The 17,069-nt window shown below is 45.1% G+C and overlaps 1 protein-coding gene across 1 annotated transcript in view; it reads left to right on the forward strand.

Annotated features, from left to right (window-relative positions):
• The first annotated feature begins 496 nt into the window (after nucleotides 1-496).
• LOC113406844 (wiskott-Aldrich syndrome protein family member 3-like) overlaps nucleotides 497-17,069 on the forward strand; it is a 163,099-nt gene continuing 146,526 nt past the window's right edge. Inside the window, exon 1 of the mRNA XM_026653633.1 lies at nucleotides 497-568. The gene's annotated coding sequence lies outside the window, so the exon portion shown is untranslated. The remainder of the gene's footprint in view (nucleotides 569-17,069) is intronic.

Here is a 17,069-nt window from a genome sequence, read left to right on the forward strand (position 1 = left end):
ACCGGGGGTGCGGGGCTGGTAACTTTATGTGTGTGAGTGGGAGCAGCTCCGGCCACTGGGGGAGCAGGTAACTGTGTGTGTGGGGTGACTCTGGCCACTGGGAGGCTGCTGTGTGTGTGGTGGTGAGAAGTCCTGGTAACTGTGCGGGGAGGGGGGGCTGCTAACTGTGTGCGTGGGGAGAAGAACGGACCGTGCTGGGACCCCGTAGGGGCGCCCGCCTTTGTGCGCGGTGCGGGGAGCCGAGGGAAAGGAGTCCTCCTCCCCCCTCCCACGGGGTCCACTCCCCACGCAGGTCACTCAGGGCTCCCTGCTGGGGCCAGTTGAGTGACAGGCCGCCTCTCTCCCCCCGCCTCCGGCTTCCCCATTGGCCATCCGCGCACGCCAATCATTTTGTGTGCGCGCGAAGTCTGAGTCCCATTGGTGGACCTTGCCCCGCCCCCTCGGCTTGTGGGTGAGTGGGCGTGTCTTGGGGCGGGCCGCCAGTGGTGGGGGTCTCGGACACGGGGCAAGCCGAGAGAAGTCGTACGCACAGCGGCTGCCTACGGAGGCGGATGAGGGGCGGCGCGAGGTGAGTGCGGGTGGCGCGCGCCCCGGCCGGGGGTGGGGGCCCGGCGACCCAGAACGCGCATCTTTCGCGGCGGGTACTGGGGGTTGTCCCGACCCCCCTCTCCCCCCGTGAGCGACCAGCTGCCGCCGAGGTAGACTCGCAAGGGGCGGCGGTTTGGTCCCGCCCCGCCAGCCCGGGGAGCTAATCCCCCTCATCCCCCTGCCGGCCCCACACCCCTCCCTTCCTCCCTTCCTCCCGGAGCGGGTGGGGCTGTGAGGGGCGCCCCCGCCTCCCCGCTGAGGGGCGAGGGCTGTGGGGAGAGCGGAGCTGGATCCCGGGCTCCGGCTGGGGGAAAGCGGGACCCCGGCCAAACGCTTCGCTGCGCCCCGCGGTTCCAGAGTGGCCGTGAGCCCGCCCTGCTCAAGGAAGGGCGGGGGGGGGGGGATAATAGTGTAACCCCCCATCCTCCTCCGTCCCCATCTCGGCCACTCTCGCGCGCTGAACGCCTCCCAGGCATCTGCCACACGCCGTGCCGGTGCCCCTCACTGCGGCCAGCGCTCGTGAATCTGCCCCCCCGGAGGTGCTGCCCATTGCCCCCTGGCTCCCCTCACACTCGTTATTTCTGAGTTCTGAAATAGGTTTTGTTTCCTAAAATGCGCATTTGAGATGTCCCTAAACTGCCCCTCCAGACTTCTCAAAAGCGACCTGTGGCTTTATCTGAGCAGTTGGTTTTTAGAAACCTGTTTCTTTTTTGTGTGGGAGGAAGTGTGGTTTAGTGGCTAGAGTACAAAAGGCTAGTTTGGCTTCTGATTTCTATCTCTACCACCAGCTTATTATATGTCTTTGGCTTATTTACTTATGCTCCTTTGAAGTTAGTGGCAATACTTAACAGGAATCTAATTTGTCCCTTAAAGGCACACTGATGTCTCTAAATCTAGGCAATTTAAAAAAAGTTTAAATATTCCTTCTGTCAGCTTTTGTGGTTTTGCAGTTGCATTTTCCTTTTAAAAAATACTTTTCTCTTTGTGCCTTGCTGTGTGAAAGATCTATTCAAAAATCTAGGAGACAAATAGACCATGCAGGAGAGCTGTGAACTCAATATACCCAGTGTTGTCAAATGCACAAAATAAACTGAAAAAATAGAGGAATTCTTTCCTCTCATTTTTCACATGTAGTAGTAGTAGGTGTTACTTGTAACAAAAGTAGTTTAAAAACTTTCACAGAAGTTGTGACTTTTTTTTTTAAAGTTGAATGTTTATTTCTAAAAATAGCAGTGTGGACTTTGTGGCTGGCTCCTACTGAGACTTGGGGCTGGTCTACACTTATGGGTGTGAAAGAGACACCCTGCCCCGAGTGCTGCAAGTTACATCGACTTAAGTGCTGTCCATACTGTTGCTATGTAGGTGGGAGGTGCTCTCCCATCAAGATGCTCTCCTGCTGACATAGCGTCCGCCTCTTCAGAGATGGAGTAATTATGCTGATGGGAGAGCGCTGTCCTGTCAGCATAGCTAGTCTTCACCAGATGTGCTGCAGCTGAGCAGTTGCATCGGTGCAGCTGGGCTGATGTAGCGTCGTAGCGTAGACTTGCCCTTAGACTAGCTACCTGAGCGCACACCTCTGGGGTCGGGTGGGCTTGAGAGCCCGAGCTACCACTGGACCAGAACATCCATGCTGCTATTTTTAGCATGGTATCTCAAGCCCCATTAGTGCAAGTTTGTCTACTGCACTGGGCAGCTTGATCCCACTGTAGTATAGACATATTCTCTGTGCCTCAGTTTCTCCATCTGTGAAATGTGGCTAATACTTAACTACAACAATGTTGGACATAGCTATAAGATTTCTGGGTAGAAGTGTTGTGTAAGTAGTATTTCAGTTCTGCACTGAAAAATTATAGTTGATTTAATAAAATAGCCTTTTGATTACATTTTTCTTGTTCGTATGTTGCGTAAGGTTGGCTTCCAAATATAATTGCATTGTGATTCCTCTGATTTTATTTTTTTAAAACAATTTTGTGATCCTACAAGCTCTGAAGCACATGCATAAGATACTATGGATAAGGGCTACTGTCAACAGCCCTGCTTCTCAGGCACAATAGGATTGTCTACCCCAAAGATAGACTTTTCTGTGCAGGACATGTGGCTTTCTTGTAGGGTGGTTCCAGAACTGCAGAATGAAATCATCCAGCATCTGAGACTCACCGCAAACTTTATTTACCACCTTCTGCTCCAAGTGCAAAGCACTCTTGCTCAACCTTGCCTTTATTAATATAAACACATGATACATGTAAGCATGGTGTTCATCTATTAAATAATACAGAATCCTCACACAATTTTCCATTACGGGGAGAAAGAAGGAAGAACTGCATGTGGCAGATGCTAGTCATGTTGCTTAATACACTTCTGGATGACACTCATGCTATGTTTAGGAGGACAGTGTAAGTACCTCAGTAGAATAGACTCTTTTGAGGAGATTTTCGAAGGCGCTAATGGTAGTTAGGCACCTAATTGCCATTGACAGTGAGAGTTAGGTGCCTAATTGTTGCCTGTGTCTTTGAAAATCTTCCCTTTGAAGTTTAGGGCTTCTGCTCTGAGAGCCTGATCTTGCTCCAATTTAAGTTAATGGGTGTAGGATAGCGTGTGCCCTGATTCCCTGAGCTACTGGTAGGGATTTAAAAAAAAGTTGTGTAGTGCATGCAGTCAGATCTCTGTGTTGGTTCTAAATCCTCCCACAGTATGCTTTCTCAAATCTCCCTCTCCTGCTTGTGGGAAGGGGTGGGCAAGAAGTGTTTTTGCAGTTCTGCTGGCTAGTACTCTGCTCTTGCAGTAGTCTCTCTGCTTGGTGTCTACGTACCACTGTGCTGTATGCTGAAACAGGTTGCATAGTACTTCAGTTTTGTTTGTTTTTTAACAGGCTACATTAATCCATATTTCACAATATAGTGCCCGTCAAGTTTTTGAAAATGGTAGCACCACTGGTATGAACAGAGTGAACATAGTTCAATATCCTGTGCAGCCAATTCACAGCTATTGTAAGTGGTGAGTTACGCCACTTATGCCAGTAATATATTATATTTTGGGTATTCAGCATGCTTTGCTACAATGACGTTGATCTCTGTTGATCCTCTCAATGCCAGCAGGACATCCTTCATGAGAAGTAGGAAATCTGGGGCTCATTGTTTTAATTGATATTTCTGACATCTACTAGTAGTCTTAAGTTTAGGGATCTGGATACATTCTCTGTGTTTAGAGAGATCAGTACACCTCTACCCCGATATACCGCTGTCCTCAGGAGCCAAAAAATCTTACTGTGTTATAGGTGAAACCGCATTATATCGAACTTGCTTTGATCCGCTGGAGTGCGCAGCCCCGCCTCCCCGGAGCGCTGCTTTACCGCGTTATAGCTGAATTCATGTTATATCGGGCCGCGTTATATCGGGGTAGAAGTGTATATGAATGTGCGTTTTCCAGACAATTGCTTTTGTTTATCTTTATATATATTGTGCTGGTGCTTGGAGGGCCCCATTGTGTGAGGAACTGGACAAACAGAGCAAGAGACAGTCCCTGCCCCAGAAGAATTTACAATCTAAATAGGGTAGGGGGGAACAAAAAGTGGTAGAAGTGGAATATTGTTACCCCCATTTTACAGACAGGGAACTGAAGCATAGAAAGTGCACCCATAATCACACAGAGCCTGTGACAGTGCTAGGAATTGAACCCAGATATCATAGAATCATAGAAGATTAGGGTTGGAAGAGACCTCAGGAGGTCATCTAATCCAACCCCCTGCTCAAAGCAGGACCCTGAGTCTTAGCCTTATCCACACAAAGTGGCAATGGGAGTGCATTTGAGAAATCACACCATGTTGCACATTAACTGGTCTAGTAGACCCTGCTGGTGCACACTAAAAGTTCCCTACTGCCTTTTAACGTAGTATGTCAAAGCACGCTAGGAAACATTTAGGGTGCATCAGCAGGGTCTCGAACCAGTTAATGTATAACATGTTAGTGTGCTTTAGAAATCGCATCCTTGTAGTGTGTATTACCCCACTGTAGACAAACCCTTAGCTCAGTGTTGTAGCCATCCTTCCACTTATTATCCCTAGAAAACTGAGTGGATGCGTGGAAGCATTAATGAAAATATTGTCTGAAACTGCATCACATCCACTTGCTTAACTATTTTTTTTAATTTGTGCACAGATTATTTTTTTTCACATCTTCATTAGAAACTGCCAAATTTATAATTTGGAAACCAACCCATAGTGTGATTATTGTCACTGGTAGCACAGTAGCTTATTTTTAACAGAAAAATTGATATTTGATTTCTCAGAGCACAAGAAACTGTTTTTTTTATTGCTAGTGTCAACTGTCAAGACAGTAAGTTAAAGATCAAAATGAAAGTCTATGGAATGGCTCTTTTAAGTTGTTTGCTGTTATAACGGTTGTGATATGTGACATTCTTGCAGAGGAAACGGGATAATTCTGCAAATGATTTCTTCAGACTATTAATTAAAGTTATATTAAAGTGCTAACTATTTTAAATAGATAAATGTTAACCGAATGTGTTCTCCTTTGAAATCCTACCAAACAATAAATCCCAAAGCTTGTCAGTAAACCCTTAAACTGACACACCATACTTAATTTTACCCATTTCACAAATCAGACTGGCTTTAAAATAAACGTAATGTTACTTAAACTTAGTATTTTGTATGTAGTCATACCTGGTAAAGGTCTCGATCAGGGATCGGCAACTTTGGACACGTGGCCTGCAAGGGTAAGCACCCTGGCTGGCCGTGCTGTGCCGGTTTGTTTACCTGCTGCGTCCGCAGGTTCAGCCGATTGCGGCTCCCACTGGCCATGGTTCGCCGCTCCAGGCTAATGGGGGTGGCGGGAAGTGGCAGCCAGCACATCCCTCGGCCCGTGCCACTTCCCGCAGCCCCCATTGGCCTGGAGTGGCAAACCGCAGCCAGTGGGAGCCACAATCGGCTGAACCTGCGGACGCTGCAGGTAAACAAACTGGCCCGGCCTGCCAGGGTGCTTACCCTGGCGGGCCGCGTGCCAGAGGTTGCCGATCCCTGGTCTAGATTCAGCTTTTTCAAAAATCTTTAATTTCTACTTCATGGAAGTTTTTAGCTTTCTCAATACTTTGGGGACTCGTCTCTACTGATGTGTGTGTGTGTGTGTGTGTGTGTGTATAATGTATATCAGCTCCCACTCATTGTAATAGATGTGTGTAGTATCAGAATAAGGGTCTTGGAATAATTTGAATGTTTATATAGGGTTAAGAATAGCTGTGTTAAGTCCAGCAACAATTCTAGGCAACACATATTGAAAACACTTTTCTTTCTGCATATTTATGATGATCTTTATTGGACTTATTTGACTAGGCATAACTTGGAAAAGTAACAATCTTTGATGTTTTAAATTTATATATTAAGGTGGCAAGATATTAAGGATTGCTTACTAAGTAACTATTTTAGGTCAAATCATTTAAGTTTTAGCACAATGACACACGTGGAACTATTAAGCCTAAAACACAAGATATGTAATTTACATATTGCCAAAGTAATTGTTTTAAAAAATTTAGTGGCTTTTTTGTGAGTACTGATAGTCCTATGTAGGGGAACAACTTTCTTTACAAGCCTGTGGAGTTTTTTGTGTTTGCTAGGATCTTAATTCTACATTGAACTATCTGAAAGAACTTCAACAAAATGCTGATGCTTCAGAATGGGCTTTGTATGAAATTGGCTAAGCATTAGCTTCACATTTTGTCTTGGAGCTGGGCAGCATACAAATAGTTTCTTTATAGTTTGTAGATTAATACTGATTCTTCAGATATTTGGAGATTTTTTTAACTTGTTAAATATGATGTGGCATCTGAAACAAATGCTGGTAATTGGGAGAGAGAGCGTATGTACAGATGCAGAAAGTATCATTGACATCTGTTCTGAGTTCTTACTCTGCAGACATCACTGTTGATTTAAAAAAAAGTAATCCATGCTGTGCCAACTCTCATAACTTCTATTAATACATCATGAACAGAGTTTTAGTATGACTTATGTGCATTTCTCCACAGTGCAAGTACGTAACAAAATTCCTAAAGGTTGCCCAAAGAATGACATTTGCACTTAATATAGTCGTTTTCCTCTATGTATCCATATAAAATGAACTTCCATCTAACTGGATAGTAGCTGAAAGTTTTCCTTCATGACATTACCTTCTTCAGATCCTCACTGTAGGTGTATTGTGTCTTAACGTGAACTGTAGAATCATTTAGAGTAGAAAAACTGTTGGTGGACATTCATTCATAATATCCCTTGGGTTGAGTCTACATTGTGGTTTTTTTTGTAACCTCCCACAATTGTATTAGGTCACTGTCATCTAGACCTGTTCATAACAGTAAAAATGCCAGTAACTGGTCTACACCATTGCAACCCTGATGGAGCTATAGCAACCATGGGAGATTAGGAAAAAAATCAGTGTAGATAAGGTTTCTGATCCAGTGTTCTGGAATGGGGAGGGTATGAAAAACCTGACCCCTAACTGTCCCTCAGTTACTGTCTGTTTGCCAACTTTGGAGGTTATGGTCTACAGTTCTTTTCTATATTAACCTTAATAATTGTTAGTGTTCTCCCCCCCTGCCCCCATTGCTCTTGGATATAACTCCTGTAATGGTGAGTTCTGAGAACAGAATTTGAGAGGTTCCTCCTCCTTAATATTTTGCCCCACTAAAGTGCCTATTGCCAAACAGGTGTTTTACCCATTGCAAAACACATCTTAAATTTCTTGCAGAAGGGGATTATTTAAAAGGGAATGTACCCTTTGTGGCATTTACACCAAAGTGTCAGTGACAAATGAGCCACAGGCTAATGGCGTTATTTATGAAGGAGTCCATGTCAGGGACTCGGAGACCAGATCAGAGTTCTCTTTTCAAGGTGTCCTCAATCTAGAGTGGTCATTCTTTAATCCTTTGGAAACAGACAAGATTTCACCTCTTTTGAGTAGAGCAGGAGAATTTTCTGTAGGATCTGAATACTGCTTGGATCTACCTGAGGTGGTTGTGCCTAAGAAGAAATAGAAGAATGGGCATTTGGATGGATGGGACATCTTTCTTGTCCCCCCCCCCCCCATCACTTCCTTCTCATCAGGTTATAAGAAAGTGCAGACTGGCTTTTATAGCTTGTCTACATCAGTCCAGGTTCCTTGTCCTAATTCAAGAGACCTTCTCTCAGTTTCTTAGAACACACATTTTCTTAGATTATTGCTCTTGGGGGAATTCTACACTGCTGTGCGCATAATTAATGAGCCCCGCATATTTTTAGTTTTTGCGCAGAAAAAAGCTTCTGCCAAAATGTTGCTGCAGTTCCGCCTTTTGCCCACCATAGGGCGCTGTGGTGCAAAGACATCAGCAGAAAATAACTTCTGCAGTTCCGCATTTTGCCCACAAGAGGGCGCTGTGGTGCTAGAACAAAGCAGCAGCTCCCTCCCCCAGCGAGGGAAGAGAAAGAGCCTGCCTTCTTTGCAGCGGGCCAGGTCAGGAGACGGGGCTATGGGGAGACCCAGGGCCATCCCTAGCTATTCTGGGGCCCTATGCAGCCCCCCCTTGGGGCTGTGTGTGGGGCCCCAGGCCTCTGCCGGGGGGGTGGGGCTGGCTTGGAGGACAGGGGGAACCACCCCGCAGCACTCACCAGTGGCGCGGCTGGGGCCGGGTCGCTGCACTTCCCGCCGCCGGTGAGTGCTGAGGCAGAGCAGGGGTGGGAAGAGGCGGGGTGAAGCAGGGGCCATGGGGAAGGGGCAGAGCAGGGGCTGGAGCAGCACGCAGCTGTGCAGGACACCAGAAAATGTACCCCACGCAGCTGCGTACTTTGCGTATGGGTAAGGACGGCCCTGGGGAGACTGATAGGGTAGGGTGCTGGAGGGTCAGACAGGCTCATAAGGGCTAGTGGGGGAGGACAGACTGGGGCAGGGCTGAATGGGAGTGGAGACACAGGGCCACAGGGGGAGGTAGTGCAGGACCACATGGTGATGGGTGTGTGTGTGTGTGTGCAGAGCTACATAGGGACGGGGTGACTGGGTGGGGGCACAGACACATGAGGACAGGGGCAGGGGGTACAGGGACACATAGGGATAGGGGAGTGGCTGGGTGGGGGTCACAGACACATGGGGATGGAGGAGGGGGTGGTGGAGGGACACGTGGATGGGGGTGAATGAACACATGGGGACCGGCAGATGTGCCTGACTGAATGGGAGAGGCTAGGGGTCTGCCAGGGTCTGTATGGGTGTAGCTCCCTAACAATCGCTTCTTCCCCCCTCGCCCCCCAAAAAAATGTTCCATACTTTTCTCACCCATACCCAACAACCTTCCAAGTTCACACCCAGGCTCCTTCCCAGCAATTTACTTCCCTCTCCCTCAGCTCCTCCGTTACCCCTGATTCCTTTGTACTGCTTCTGAAGGATGCGGGAAATATGGTTCTGTATTGTAGTTTAAATGAATTATTACTCAGAGCTCTGTATTATTACGCCTAGTAAGGAATCTAAAAAGTGTCAAATGTCAAAAAAACATTTCCTGAATCTTTTTTGTTGTCTGTATTGTTTCAAAATACCTGTCAGCAAGTATGTCTGTAATAAATGACCAAAAATAATTGAAACTGGTGTGTTATTTTGACAAATAAAATATGGAGAATTTTGCAGAATTTTAAGTGTGCTGAATTTTTAATTTTTTGGCGCAGAATTCCCCCAGGAGTAGATTATGTTAGCAAATGAGTGGTGGCTATCTTTTTGTGACTTGGTGATATGCTCTAGTTGGCTTGGATGCATCAACTAGCAGGCAAAAATTCAAAAACAGTCTGGGTTATACTACTACAGTAACTACATTAGTAATGAAAAAGCAACCAGTGTAGTAAGTCCAACTTTTTGTGATCTGTGTTACAGATCAAGCTGTGTATCTGACTTGAGGGCTGTTTCTTTTGTTTTGTTTTGTTCCACCTTACTGGTTACTTTTTATAATGTTGCAAAACTTATTTCTCCTTTAGGTATTATAGGTTCCTGCTCTTTCCTGGAATGCGTAAATGACACACAACCCCATGTATCAAATCTGGATCTGTCAAAGTAATTTTTCCTCTCTGTCCACATCCAGATAGACACTTTGACATTATTTGGCAGTGACTGAAATATATAGAGAAAGTGCATACAACACGTGCCTTATGTTTTGCTTATTTTTAATTTTTTTTGTATAAAGAATGTGTAAGTATTTCAAAAATGTTTATTTTCAGCTTATTGCCTTTAAAGAGAGATTATCAACTGAAAATGTAATTAATATTATGGAGGCGCACTCTCAGCTCTATAGTTAAGGTTCAGTTGAGTTTTGCACTCAAAGTAGGGGTTCAGTCACTTTGTGTGAAAAATAGTTTGCTCCCCAAAATTGCAGCAACCTACTCTTTGAATATAGAATGAGTTTTCTCAGAATGTAGAAGTAAACCTGTATAAATTGCAGTTATTTTTTCAAAAATAAATCCTTTAAGAAATATAGCATCCTGAATCAGACTTTTTTTTGGTTGTTTTCCCCCGAGTGATCCCAGCTTAGATGGTGTTTACACACAAATTGGCAGAACTAAATCTGCAATTGTGATTTATGTATATCAATGTTTGTGATCTCACAGCTTATGAAACTGATTTTTAAAGATAGCTACATATTTCCCCCCCCTTCATGGTATCATTATAGGGCAGAGTTGAGAATAGTTAGGTCAACCAAACAATCATTTCTAATATGTTTTGTGTGTGGACATATGCTTTTTTTAAAAAAAGAGTAAAAACAATATTTTCAGCTGAGTCGTCTGTCAGTTCTTGTTTTACAATTGCATTTTCTTGTTTTTTAAAATGTTTTCTCTCCTCTGCTTGCTTACCGAAAGGATCCACATAAAGGGGGAACTCCATGGGAGTGTGCATGGAAAACAGTGGAAGTGATATCAAATGCACAATGTAAAGAAACTGAAAAATAGTTTTTCTCTAATCTTATTCATCTTGTATTCTTCTGTTACTTGTTGCTTCAGTGGGTAAAATATTTCAGACAATTGTAACTTATAATTTAATGGACTGCTAAACTTAAAGTTGTGTAAAGTAAAATGTTTCTATATTCTTTTCAATATCTAGTTTTTTACTTTTCTACCTTGTAACTGTCTTCTTCGATCTGTTCTTCCTTGTATCTAGAAGTTATGAGTCATTGTTTGACAGCATTGTCGTGTGTCTCTTGCCTGGCTCAGCTATGAGCACATGCAATACTCAAATTGCTCTTGGGCCATATACATTTCAAAATCATTTCATGTGGTTGTGCCACATTTTCATTTTCAGCTATTTAAACAAACTGCCCCACCCCTAAAAATTTCTGTTGACAAAGAAAGCAAGAAGAGGAGACTCGATGGATTGGATTTTTATTAATGGGATATAGGGCTTTACTTCACTGCATTGTTAGCCTGAGTTTGTATACTCGACTAGCTCGAGTGGAGTATTTCTAGTTTGAGTAAGCGCAGCCACATTGCAAAGGGTAACTCGAGCCATCCTGGAGTTACTGAATGCACACTGTCCCAGTACTGACTTGAGTGGAGGTGCTTCCTTCCTGGGACCATATCCCTTGGTTTTGAAACATTGCACTGTTCCAAGCTGCTCCTTCCAGACTTCAGTGATGTATTTAGGGGAAACTTTTTTTTGTCCATCCTGGGCACATGGGTGGACGTGGTATTTGCCTGGCAACTTATTAAAGTCCACATCTTCTGCTTGTGTTTGTGGTCTGCATTCTGGTTGGAAGCCACTGGAGACAAGTAATGCAGGCTTTTAGAGCTGTGCCATGTCCCTATTCCAGTGGTCCCCAAACTTTTCAGGGTCACACCCCTCCCCCTGGAGCCGGGGCTGGGAGTAGGATTGTGGCTCCAGAAGAGGCTGGCGGACATGGACAGGGTTAAGGGGGCTGAGGCTGGGGCCGCAGCCCTCTGGAGGTGGGGCCAGTGGCAGGGCCCCAGCTGGGAACGGGGTGGCACTCCTTTCCTGCCCCTTATGGGGGCTGGCTCAGGCCCTGCTGTGCCCCCCCGAACGTTCCATTTTGTGGACCTCTGCCCTATTCAGACTGGTAGTTTTGGACTAAGAACAGCAGTGGACCCAGAATTTCCACGTGAGGAAAGGCACCTTCTTGGAACTGTGCAATGAGCTTTTCCCAGCCATTTGGTGCCAGGACACACATGTCAGTTCAGAAGCTTTTCCCATCTGGAAGTTGACTACCTCAGACAGTTACAAGTCAATGACTAATCACTTTGGTATTGGCAAGTAGACAGTCCGTGCTGTGGTGATAGAGAGGTCTGCAAGACAGAAATAACTGGTTCACCATTGGGTAGTTAAGATTACTAATATCCTTGACATATAGTAGCAGGCTTTGAATGCATGGACTTTCTGACCTGTGCTGGAGCCATTGATGGCACACATGCCCATTATTTGCCCTCCATCCCCTCTTACTCTCCTCTCCTTCCCCTTCCCCCCCAAGGGTGCCTATGATTGTCAACTGCAAAGGGTACTACTCCATTGTTTTGCAGGTTTTGATGGACTACAGAGGGCTATTCAGTATAATTTTGTGGGGTTCATGGCAAAGTGCATGATACCAGGGTATTCTGAAGATCAGGCCTTTTTGAATTGGGACAAACGGGAATTTACAATTAAAATGGATGTCAGTGGGGTGTCTGTGCCCACTGTTTTTTGAGAGACCCAGTCTACTCTCTACTGCCTTGGCTCATTAAGCTGTACCTTGACATAAGAGCACCTGGCAGAAGAAGGTTCAGTCACACCCTGTGCAATATGATTGTAGCCGACTGAATGCCAGATGGTGCTGCCTACAGAACTGGTTGACTGCCGTGGCGTCTATAATGCCATTCATGTCAATGGGAGTATGTTGTGTTCTGGGCGGGCTTACTTTGGAAGGGGATACTTTGGCCCAGTCTGGGGAGATAATTGTGCTTCTTTACAGACTTCCTGCAAGCAGCCAGAATGTGCTCTAACTGGTGTTAGATGTAGGCTTGGAGGGAGAAATGGAGGAATGGGAAAATTAGATTGATATAGAGCAGTAATCTGCTCAGTGTACCTATATAGGAAAACAACCTGTGCATGTATTGTGAAGATGATTGTGCAATAAAGTATCTGTTGGGAAGTTCCTCTCCCTCTTTGTTGCTGTCCAAGTAGTCTTTCAAAGGGATTGAACAAAGAGAATGTAATCAAAGTGAATAATATTAGCAATCCAGCTGTCTTAACAAGGTGCTATGCACATAAACGTGGTAGCTGCAAGGCGTACAGTACAGTATCACATGCATGGGAAGTGCATATGGTTAGGGTACCTATCATCACTCCTCTGTGCCTGCAAGAGGTGGAGTGCGTTGGGTAAAGCTGCTCATGGTCATTTCCATCTAGGGACTGGTTAACCACCTCACCCAGAAGTAACTGGCTGCAGGTCATGATAGCCTGGAGGGGAGTTCATAACAGCAGGTGGTATGTTGTTCTGGTACTTGCTGATCATGATGCCCAGCATGCATCTCACGCTGCTGCGGACAGTCCTGCTCTCTCATGGCACAGTTATGGGCAATGTACTTGGCCACCCTCCCACCCTCTGCAGCATCCTCTCAGCTTCAGCCAGGGATTGCCATTCCTGCTCCAGCATGTCTTTCAGAAGCTTGAACCTTCTGCCAAAGTGCCTGGATTTTTATTAATGGGATATACGGCTTTACTACACTGCTCCTTCCAGACTTCAGTGGTGTATTTAGGGCAAACTTTTTTTGTCCATTCTGAGCACGTGGGAGGATGTGGTATTCGCCTGGCAACTTATTAAAGTCCTTTTCCTTCTGCTTCTGATGTTCTGGACTGTGGACTGATGGTCCAGTGGCCTTCTGGGGGCTGGGTTGCACTTGGGCAATATGTGCCTATAAAGCACAGCGATAGTACATAACTTTTCTGCCTAAGGTTAAAAAAAAAAAAGGAAAAATTTCTTCTCTTTAACTTTTTTCCTCATCAGAGCAATGCAAAAGTTGCAACTTCTGTCTCAAGGGCATGTAATTCCTTCCATAACTGAAATTCTCCACTTTGTAGCTGGTGGATTCCAAGGTTCCTGTCCATCCTAACAAAGGCAAGTGTTTTACATTTATTAACCCACCCCCCCATCCCCTACCAAAAAAGGGCTTAAAGAGCATGAGTGAGTAGTGAGGGAGGCCTGGAATACCAGAACAATACTAGTGATGCTCCTAACATTATTTCATGCTGTGATGGCATTGGAAGATGTTTATTTGCTTGAGTTTCTTCAGTGGAAATAAGGGGAGGAGAGAAGTTTCCCTCCTGAGGCCTGGAATAACCATCCACCTGTGTCCTGGACCTGCTCTGTCATCTCTTGACTGAGGAGCAAATTAATGACTGGCAGGGAATGGTGAGCTACAAGGGAGGATGTGGAAAATTTACTGTGCCTAGAAACTTCAAAGACCATTTGGAAACCCTCTTCATAGATTGATAGATTCTAAGCCCAGAAGGGACCATTGTTATCATCCAGTCTGACCTCTATAGCACAGGACATAGGACTTTCCCCAAATAATTCCTAGAGTACATCTTTTAGAAAAAATATGCAATCTTGATTTAAAATTGTTAATGACGGAGAATCTGCCACAGTAAATTATTCCAATGGCTAATTATTCATTGTTAAATTCAGTCTGGAAATAAGGTGTAAATGTATCTAGCTTAAATTGTCAGCCTTTGGTTCATGTTATACCTTTTCTCTGTTAGATTGAAGAGCCCATTATCAAATATTTATTCCCCATGTAGATATTTATAGACTGTAATCAAGTCACCCCTTAAACTTCTCTTTGTTAAGCTAAACAAATTGTGCTCCTTGAGTCTCATTATCATGTTTTCTGACCCTTTAATCATTCCTGTGGCTCCTCTCTGAACCCTCTTCAACTTACCAACATCTGTCTTGAATTGTGGGCTCCAGAACTGGATGTGGTATTCCAGCACCAGTGCCAAATACAGAGGTAAAATAACCTCTCTACTCCTACTCGAGGTTCCCCTGTTGATGCATCCAAGGATTGCAGTAGCCCTTTTGGTCACAGTAGGAGCTCATGTTCAGCTGTTTATCCACCACAACCACCAAATCTTTTTCAGTGTCAGTGTTTGCCAGGATAGAGTCCCCCCTCATGTACATATGGCCTATGTTCTTTGTTCCCAGATGCATACATTTACACTTGGCTGCATTGAAACGCATATTTTTTGCTTGCACCCAGTTTACCAGTCTAGATCACTCTGAATCAGTTCTCTTCATCCAGCTCTTTTAAAACTCTCTTGGATGCAAGTTATCTGATCTGCTGATTTTAAAAATTTCTAACTTTAGTAGCTTCTGTTTAACTTCTACTCCTGAGGGAATTCTGTGCCAAAAAATAACACCCCCCCCCCACTAAATCTGCACATAATATTTTAAAATTCTACATATTTTACTTGTCGATAAATGTGGAGGCTCCAGCATGGCAGTGGGGAGCACAGGCCACTGGCTACATGGAGGTGGAGAGATCACCCTGCAGCCTTCCTCTCCCCCCAGAACACGGTCTGATGCAGCGCAAGGTCTGGGTTTGCTCAGAAACACCTGGGGCCCTGCCCCTCCACAACAAGCGCACCAAGATAGTAAGTAAGAGCGACAGTCTTACCCGTATGCCCAGCTCTGGCTCCCAATCCATGTGTGGGGAAAGCAGGCTCACCCTGGCAGGATCCAAGTGTGGAGGAGCTTAGCGTGGGTGTGTTTGGGGGTATCCAGGTGTGTGGTGAGAGGGTTCTGTGTGGGGAAATCTGGGTGCAGATGGCTCTGTGGGGTGTCTGGGTGCAGGGTGGGTGAGGCTCTGTGGGGAGCATCTGGGTATGGCGGGAGGGGTCTGGATGCATAGTGGTTGGGTAGATGAGGGAGCAGCTCTCCATACACTGACCCCTCCCCTGGGGCAGAGGAAAAATGGGGGCAGGAAGCTGGGAGAGATTGGAGCTTCCTGCCACCGGGAGGTTTCTGGGGGTGGGAATGGGTCTGATTTGGCCCCAGCCACTCCTTGCAGTCCTGTCCTGTCCTCCCCAAGCCGGGACTAGCAGCTGAGCCTAGCACAGGGTAGAAACCATTGGCAGGGACATCCCCAGCCTCCCTGCATTGATTTACCTCTCCACCGGCTGCTCCGGGCTCCTGAAATGACACATCTGTGCTGCTGGGGAGGGGCGCTTGAACGCTCTTGCGGCTTCCCTTTGCTTCCCTGTTGTTTTCTGTGGGGAAGCAAAGAAATCTGCAGGGGACATGAATTCTGCACACACACAGTGGTGTAGAATTCCCCCAGGAGTGATCTTCCAGAGATACTAGTGGAATGGAAAGAGTGTGATCACCATATGATGAGACTATATCATCTGTTTTTGTTTCCCCAAATACGGAACAGAAATATTTATTGAACACTTCTGCCTTTTCTGCATCATTATTGATAATTCTGCCATTTCCTGCTAGTAGTAGACCAATACCGTTGTCAGGATTCTTTTTGTTCCTAATATATGGGGAAAAAACCTCCTTATTGTCTTTAACTCTGCTGGCTGTAGAGTTCTCATTGTGTCCCGTGGTTCCTCTTTTTATTTTCTATAATTCCTAACTTCTGATTTATGTTCATTACTTGCAACTTCCTTTTTCTTCCATGTGTTTTTTATATACACCTCTACCCTGATATAACGCTGTCCTCGGGAGCCAAAAAATCTTACCGCGTTACAGGTGAAACTGCATTATATTGAACTTGCTTTGATCCGCCGGAGCGCGCAGCGCCCCTCATCCCCAGAGCGCTGCTTTACCGCGTTATATCCAAATTCGTGTTATATCGGGGTAGAGGTGTATATATAAAAAATAAAAAAAACCCACACATGTATGTATATATAATTTGGTTTTTAGAGCAGCCTTCATGTGCCCTCTAAACCAAGTTGGTTTTTAATCAGCACAGCCTTCTTCCTTGATTGTGGCTTTTTGGGCATCTGGTAAGGTGTTTGTAAATGATTGCCAATTATCATTCAAATTTTTCTGATTAAATTCTTTTTCGCAGCTGATTTAGCTTGTAATTGTTTTCAGCTTAGTGAAATTGACCCTATTAAAGCTCCAAGTATATATATTACTGGACTTTATTCTTCTTCCACATTATAAATGTGATCAAGTCATGGTCACTTGTACTTAAACTAGCATTAAGTTTTAGATCTGTAATCAGTTCTTCCTTTGTCTGTTAGGACAAGGTCTAATATAGAATTCCTCTGTGTTGGCTGCCAGATTTATTGAGTTAGGTAATTGTCATCTATAATGTTTGGAAATTCCAAGGATGTTTTAACACTGGCAGCATGAGATGTCCAGCATATGTCAGTCAAATTGAAGTCCCCCATGATCATGCATTCCCCCTCCCCCCTCTTACACATTGTAGATAGGTGTGTGAGGAAGACGTCATCCTGTTCTGCTCCATCATTCCACTTATG

Source organism: Terrapene carolina, unplaced genomic scaffold (assembly GCF_002925995.2).
Source record: "Terrapene carolina triunguis isolate 2854851 unplaced genomic scaffold, T_m_triunguis-2.0 Scaffold141, whole genome shotgun sequence".
NCBI lineage: Eukaryota > Metazoa > Chordata > Testudines > Emydidae > Terrapene > Terrapene triunguis.